This window comes from Lissotriton vulgaris, chromosome 6 (genome assembly GCF_964263255.1).
Source record: "Lissotriton vulgaris chromosome 6, aLisVul1.2, whole genome shotgun sequence".
NCBI classification, from domain to species: Eukaryota; Metazoa; Chordata; class Amphibia; order Caudata; family Salamandridae; genus Lissotriton; species Lissotriton vulgaris.
In genome coordinates this window covers 908,345,389-908,352,901 of record NC_141694.1, presented here as the reverse complement: position 1 = coordinate 908,352,901, position 7,513 = coordinate 908,345,389, and the positions used below count along the sequence as shown (strand labels likewise).

At 53.9% G+C, this 7,513-nt stretch overlaps 1 non-coding gene across 1 annotated transcript; it reads left to right on the top strand.

Annotated features, from left to right (window-relative positions):
• Positions 1–3,139: 3,139 nt before the first annotated feature.
• Positions 3,140–3,246, top strand: LOC147708144 (U6 spliceosomal RNA). The gene has a single exon (XR_015296912.1). It is a non-coding gene; the product is annotated as a U6 spliceosomal RNA (small nuclear RNA).
• The last annotated feature ends 4,267 nt before the right edge of the window (positions 3,247–7,513 follow it).

Sequence of the window (7,513 nt, the reverse complement as noted above, 5' to 3'; positions counted from 1 at the left end):
GCCGTTGGAGTGAAGAAGATGGCTCATAACAATGGGGCGCATTGAGTTGCTGGGCTTCCCCTGTCTAACCTCGGAGGCCCTGTGGGGACAGGGGCTGTCTGCGAGCATGAGGTTTGGGTCCCTGAGGTCCTGCCAGGTTGCCGCTGCTCTCCCCTGCCACCACATACCCACATGGCACACCTGACTGCCTGCCTCCCGGCTCCCTCCCGCATCTCGACTTCACTGAGGGCACTGTGCCGCTTTCTCTTGCTGGTTGTTGCTTCCGCATTGTGGAACCTCCTGATCGTGGGCAGGCCTCCGTAGCTGGTGCAGATACACTACTTTTGGCGGTTGGAGCCTTGCGTGGCTAGTGCTGCGCTGATTCCCACCCCAACGTTTGTTGCAGTGAACATGGCTGCCACCCAGGGGGCCCTTTGATCATTCCTGGTCTGGCCCCATACTACCTGCAGCATGGTGCGACCTCTCCCTCAGATTATCACAGGGGCGGGACCTCGCCCTCCTTCTAGATGCCCTCACTTATCACCCTGGATGCTCCGTCTTCCTCAAGTGCTACAGCCCCTCTTGCCTCAATGCCACTGGGGGCCCCGGATGGCTGGGGCTCGGTCACCTCTTTCTGGATTCAATGGTGTAGAAATCTCTCTTTGGAAGCTGGGCCTCTAATATGGCATGCTATATCCTGCGTGACTCGTGGTGGATGTGGACGGGAAGCCCAGGTTCTTTTGATTCACCGGCAGTTGCTCAGGACTCCTGCAAACAGTGCTCTAGAGATTGCACGCCCGAAAGATGATCCACTCTGGAAAGATTTCCTCTGGACACCCATTCCAATGCCAGTGTGGACCTCTTCCTCTCCGGCTGAAGTACACGCTACCACGACTCTGTTGCCATGCCCTTTGCCTCCTAACTGACTGTGATATGCTCAGCACACCCTGCACTGCACAACAGAACGTATTCTGTTTACATTTCTTGTCACCATTACGCACCCATTTGACATCCTGTTAACTTTGTGATCCTACAGAGTCCCCAAGCCACCGCCGTGGCCTTGCCACCCCTCAGTGTTAATGACAGTAATGTTCATCATTTTTAATTCTTTCACTTGCTGGGCTGTTTATTTGGGGATTCACTGGGCCCAACATTTCCGGATTTAGGTGGCAGGAGGTGGGGGTGATTTGAGATGATGTTTACATTTAATGTTGATGTTTTCCCACATAGACTAATTGTCATCTATGTTTCATGTATACACTGTCCTAATGTCTTTTATGCATTCACAGATGTTACCTACGCGCACATATGAATCACACTATAGACAATGCACATTGTTGTCAGGGAATATTAGAGGCCTCAATAACCCCCACAAGGGTAAGCAGGTTCTGTGGTATCTTACACAACATTGCACCCAAATTGCCTTCTTACAAGAGAACCACCTACCACCTGGTAGATCTCACAACTTCGCCACCCACTCGGGGCCTTACCGTTATTTCTCATGTTATAGTACATATTCTAGAAGGATCTGCATTTCGATTCATAAGTGTCCTATTTGCCCAGTGACAGCTGTTCTTGATGATCATGGACGTTACACCTAGGTGACTGGGACACTGGCAGTACACTTAGTACTACTGGCTAATGTATACACACCAAACATAGACACTCCTGACTTCTACCAGACCCTCCACATACATTTCATCAAACTTGACTTTGACCAACTCATTCTAGGAGCAGATCTTATTCTACTCATGAACATGTCCTGTGACACTACAGCTAACTCCCCAGCTGGCAAACCACATTCCCTTCACATCCTACATGAAATCTGTGACAATTTTACATTACAGGACGGCTGGTGTCTGGAGTGTTCCTCTCTCTAGCATTCACTCACTACTCTGCTCCTCATGATACCTGGACCTGCATTGATTATTGCCACATTTCTGCATCACTGGCTCCCTGGCTGGAATCAGTCCACCACCTGGCACTTATCTTCTCTGACCATGACCCAGTTCTCACCACCTTCCGTTTCCCATTCGGGGATATTCGCGAGCAACCATAGCGCTTCCCCACGTTAGCCCTATAGGATGTACTATTCCGTTCTGCCTTGCAGGATTCGGTGCTAGACTATTTCAGGATCAACAAGGGCTCTGTATGGGGGGTGCTACAGAGCCCGGAGCAAGATGGTCGCACCTTAGTGTTGCTCTGCTGGTCGAGACCACTATCCGCCTAATATCCTGCATTCCCAGCGCAATCCATGGCTGCAATCTGCAAGTCTTGACTCCTGAGTCGCAGGAGAACACTTTGGAGCTGCTGATTTCACTGCTTGGTGCCTCTAACCGCACTTTTGCTGCAAGCACTCGACTAGCACATGATGGCGGCCCGGAGGAAACTGGCCGTTAACCTCTCCTGCAAAGATGCTCTCCTGTCCTGATACCGCAACCCGTGCACACGCGGCTATCTGGCGCTTCGGACCTGCCTGCCTGCCTGCCAGTCTGTCATAGGTGCGCTGGGTAGCGGCGGGGTTCTGTGCTCGCTCGTCTCAGCATCGGGACGGACGGCTCTCATTACCCCCTCATGGGTCCTCCCCGTCCCAGTCCTTACCACGTGAGGCAGTCCTGCCTCCACCCAGCCAATCAAAACGCCAGAAATCCAAAGGTCGAAGGTGACATAAGCCCCTCCCACCCACCGCCATGCCTGTTTTTTTTCTGCTCCGACGGCTGTCGGAACGCTGGTGCTCCCGGTTCCTGCCTCTGTTCCTGTTTGCTTCTGGGTGGTTTGGCGGTGCCGTGAGTATTTCTTTAGCATTTTTAAATGCTTCTGTATGGTCTTTTCATGTTTTTACCGGCGCGGCCGCTCCGGTCCTCCGGCCGGCCACGCTCCTGTTCTGGGGTCAGGATGCTCCCCGTTCATGTGCTGGGCTGGGGCGGGGAGCCCTCCTGGTGTTCTGGCCCCAGGTCGTTCCGGCGCTGGTGCTTTAGTGCAGTGGCCGGCCCCTGCGGCCATGTTCTTCATATGTGGCTGTGGGTGGAGACTGCAGGGCTGCCCTTTTTGTTTCTTTTCTGTTCTCACATATGAGATTGCTGTTTGGGGCAGTGTTTCCTGGAGGTTGCTGGGCACTTCCTTTCAATTCCGCCACCAATGTGTGTTGGGTGTTTTCCTGGTGCTCGCTTCGGCAGCACATATACTAGGCTTGGAACGTTACTGAGTAGATTAGCATGGTCCCTGCACATGGATGACATGCATATTCGTGAAGCGTTCCATATATGGGGTTTACTCCTTTACTCGCCATGTTTGAGGGGGACTTCCTCTCCTGTGCATCCACAGAGCTGTTGCTCATTGGTATGTCATATGCCTCTGGTGTCACGGGCTATCATGTGCTGAGGGTTCAAGTCCTGCCTATGCTGTCAATGTGACTTGGGATGTTCATTTTCATGCTGTGCTTTGGAAATTTGCATTCTCTTTGTCCACGTAGCATCTTTTGCAGTTTTTCTTGGACTGTTTTGCGCTGTCTGCGCTGCTGGTGCATGGGGCTATGCCATCATCTCTTGTTGGTGGGATCGTGGACGTTTTTTCCCTGTTGGGGTATACATTCGGGGATGGTCCATGAGATTTCTGGCGTTTTTGTTGCTGGGTCTTTCTCCCTGATTCATTTGCTCCGGCGGGGTTTATTCCCATTTTTTACTAGCCATTTCGTGCTGTCCTGTTGGCTGTTCTGGCTGCGGTGTGGCTTGGCATTGCCATGCGGGGTGTTCCTCTCTTTCTGGGGACACGATTTCGCCTGGCGGTCTTTGTCACCTGGTATCCTCCATTTTTCTTCTTTTTTGCGCCTTTTCCCTCGGTCTTCGGAGGCTTCTTCCCTGGAGGTCCGGGTTGGGCGGTTGGTGGATTCCGCTCTCAAGAGTTCGTATGCTGCTTCTCCTTTTTGGGGTGTATGCTTGCTCTTTTTCGGTCTGTGCTTTCTTAGGGGTCCCTCCTTCCGGTCCCGGAGGGTTGGGCCTTGTCCTCGGCTACCAGGGCGGCGGGGCTTGTGAGATTTCTCTCTGGCCTGCGTTTTTGTGCTTTGCCATTCCCCTAGTGCCTTGGTCCTATGCCTGCATTTTTTGCACTACGTTTGGTTCCCTGCCTCTGCGGCGCCTGCTGCTGCCCCTGAATGTCAGTCGGATGGGTTGTGCCCGGGAGGAGTCTCCGTGGCCTGGTGGTTGCATCTCTTCCTCTTCAGGTTATGTGTTCCACTCCTGGTGTTGACCTGCTTGTGGGTCGCCTATCTCCTTTGGTGTCATTGGTCCGGTCTGCTTTGAGAATGGTGATTCCTGTTGGTCGTCATTCTTGGTTGCCGGTTTCCATTGCGGGCCGTCCCCCTTTTAGGCCATTCTTCTTTGGCGTCGGCCAATTTTTTGTCGCTACGCTCTGTGGTGCTGGTTTCAGGTGATGGAGTGGGGCCGGGGGTCCTCTTTCTCTCTGTTCCAGGTCCTGGCTCCCGTTGGTCTTTCTGTTCGGTTCTGCCTCCCTGGGCTTTGGTCGGGTTGGTCCGGCTGTGTCCCTTTCGGTTGTGCCCCTTGCAGCCCGGTTTTCCCCTCTTCTTGGTGGGTAATTTTGGCTTCCCTAGGTGTGGGAGTCTCCTGTTTTTCTCGTTCCCCTCCATCCGGCTGCTCAGAGGTTTGCGGTGGTTGAGTTCCGTTTCCTGTTTTCAGGTGTTTCCTTTCGGTCTCTCTCATGCTCCTCTGGTTTTTTTCCACGGTGCTGGCTCCTGCTGTGGGGGTTTGCTGGCCTGGTTCCGGTTTCTGGGGTCGTTTTGGGTCTGGCCGTTCCTCGTCTGGTTCCTGTTCGGGGGCTTCAGTTCCTCGGGACCAGTTTGACGCTTTGCTGGGGGCTGTTTCTCAGTGCTCGCTTCAGCGGCTCGTATGCTTTCTGTTGAGCGTTGCTGGAGGGGGTTGACATGGTCCCTGCGCTTGGATGACACGCTTTTCATGAGGCGTTCCATATATCCGGATCTGTTCTCTGTCCTGTTGGATCTTCTGCGGGTCCTACTCGGTCTCCCTCCTGCCCCGGCTCGGGGTTGGTTTTGTGTCCGGCAGATGGTGGTCGCCTCCTCGGCTGTGGTTCCTTGGGCTCTTGTGCACCTCGTGTCCTTGGTGTTTCTTCTGATGACTTGTTGGGTCCTTGGTCTTGCTGGTTGCGAGGCTCTGGTTCCTCTCTCCCCTGGTCTGGTGGCTTTGCTCTCCTGACCTGGTGTGGGGGGTGCATTTCTGCTTTCCTCTCTTCTCTTGTTGTCCTTGGATGCCTGTCCTTGGGTTGGGGGCCCCATTGGGGTCCTTGGTGGCCGGCTTGTCTGTTGTTCGGGCTGGCGCTCTGGGGGCTCGTTGTTGTTTGGGCCTTCTTGGGGGGTCCCGGTACGTGTCTCTGTTCCTGCGGGCTTCCCTGTCTTGTGTCTGGGCGGCGACTTCTCTGTTGTCTTTCAGAGGGTCTTGAGAGGCATCCCTGTTACGGTGGTTGGTTTCTTTACTGGATTGGTACTCTGGTTGTGCCTTCTTTTGGTGGCTTAGGCCGCTTCCTGCCGTCCTCTGTTTGGTGCTGTCTGGTGCTTGTTTCGACGGGACATGTCCTTTTGTTGGGACATTGCGTAGGTGCTTGGGACTGTGCGCTGGTGCTTGGAATGGCCCTGCCCTGGGTTGTCTTGCTGCTTCGTGTAGCATTCCCTCTGTCTGTTCCTCTGTTCCAGGTCCTTTTGTCTTTGGTTTGGGACTCTTGGTTTGGTCATTTTTGCTTCCCCTCCTGTTGCTCTTCTCCCCCGGTTTTTGTTCCGGGGTGGTCTGTCCTCGGGGGTTGCTCTCTCGTTTCCTTGGCCTTCGGGTTTTCTGTATACCTTCCCTCCTGTTTTTCTCCTCCCGGGCGCTCTGCGGAGGTTTGGGGGGTGTCAGTGTTGTTGGGTTGGCCTTGCTGTTTTTGGTTTCCGCTCCTGCTGTTGCTGTTGGGAGTCGGATTTGGCCAGCCTCCCTTGCCTCCGGCTCTGCTTCTGGGTCCGCAGCTGTCTTTGCCCTGTCTTTGGCGCTTGCTTCTGACTGCCTGTCTCTTGAGCGGCTGTCTTTAGCGTCTTTGGGCTGTTCTTCTGTGGTGGCCTGTGGCATGTGTTGGTCGCGTTGGCCTTCCGCTCTTTGGAGCTGTGATGCACTTTGGGGCTCTTTTGTTTCCTGGTGCTCTTCTCTTGGTCGGAATCCATGGTGGGGTTCCTGTTTCTGTGCTGGTTTCTCCGGCTTGGGTTTGTTGTTGGGATTTTTCCCCTTCTGCTTTGTCTGCTCATTGTCGGCGGTTTGTGCTTGTCGGGGCCTGGGGACTTCCTCGGTGGTTGTTGCCCTTTGGTAGGTCGGCTTCTTCGGAGCTTTTGCTTCGTTGTCCGGGCTCTCCTGTTCTCATTTCTTCTTTGGGCCTTGCCTGCTGTTTTGCATGGTCTGCGGTTGCCCCTTTCATGTCCTTGTTAGTGGTGGACGTGTTGTGGTTGTCCACTGCGGTGTTTTTTTTTGCTGGCCTTCTCTTCCGCTTGTCGGTTGGGTGGGTTGGGTGCCTTGCTCGTTTTGTTTCCTTCTTTGCAGTTTCTGCAGGTTTGAGTTGTTTTGCGGCTTTGATCGGGCTTTTCTGCCTGTTTCTTCGTGTTTCCTTTTGCGGCTGGAGGTGTTGCTTCCTGTTTTGCCTGCTGTGGGGGTTTCTCCTGTTCCCCTTCTTTGGGTGTTCGCGGGGCTCTTCTGTTTTGCCTCCGATGTTCACTACAGTCTCGGGTTTCTCCTACCCTGTTTGTCTCCTGTGGGTTCTGTGTCTGCTTCCTGTGCTGATGGGGGCGGGGTCTCTATCCTGGTGCTTTGTGGGGCGGCCTTTTGGCGGTCCCGTCACACTTTTGTGCAACATTCTCGGCTTGATGTTTTCTTGCCTCTTCTGACGGTTTTTGTTGGCGTCTTGTACGCTGCTGTTCGTCAATACTTTATTGTTTGAAGTTTTGTACTTTTGCATGGATCCCTGGTGTCCTGCATTTTTTCTTCTTGGTTCTCTGCTTGTGAGTTCCTCACGTGGTAAGGACTGGGACGGGGAGGACCCATGAGGGGGTAATGTCTTATTACTTACCGGTAATCTTCATTACCCCGATTAGGGTCCTCCCCGTCCCAGTCCTCTTCCCTCCCTCCCTCCCGCTGTGTTTGTGTCTGAGTCTTGTTGATAACAGGCATGGCGGTGGGTGGGAGGGGCTTATGTCACCTTCGACCTTTGGATTTCTGGCGTTTTGATTGGCTGGGTGGAGGCAGGACTGCCTCACGTGGTAAGGACTGGGACGGGGAGGACCCTAATCGGGGTAATGAAGATTACCGGTAAGTAATAAGACATTACACGAGCCGGCATATTGAGGTGAGGTGACAGCGCTGCGGTCCCTGCCTGTTCTGGCGGCGGCTGGGACGGGGGACGCATTAGGGGAGCTGAGTGAGGCAGACTCCTATACAGCCAGGGTTGGATTGGGATTGAAAATCGGCCCGGGCACGCAAAAAAAAAATCGGCC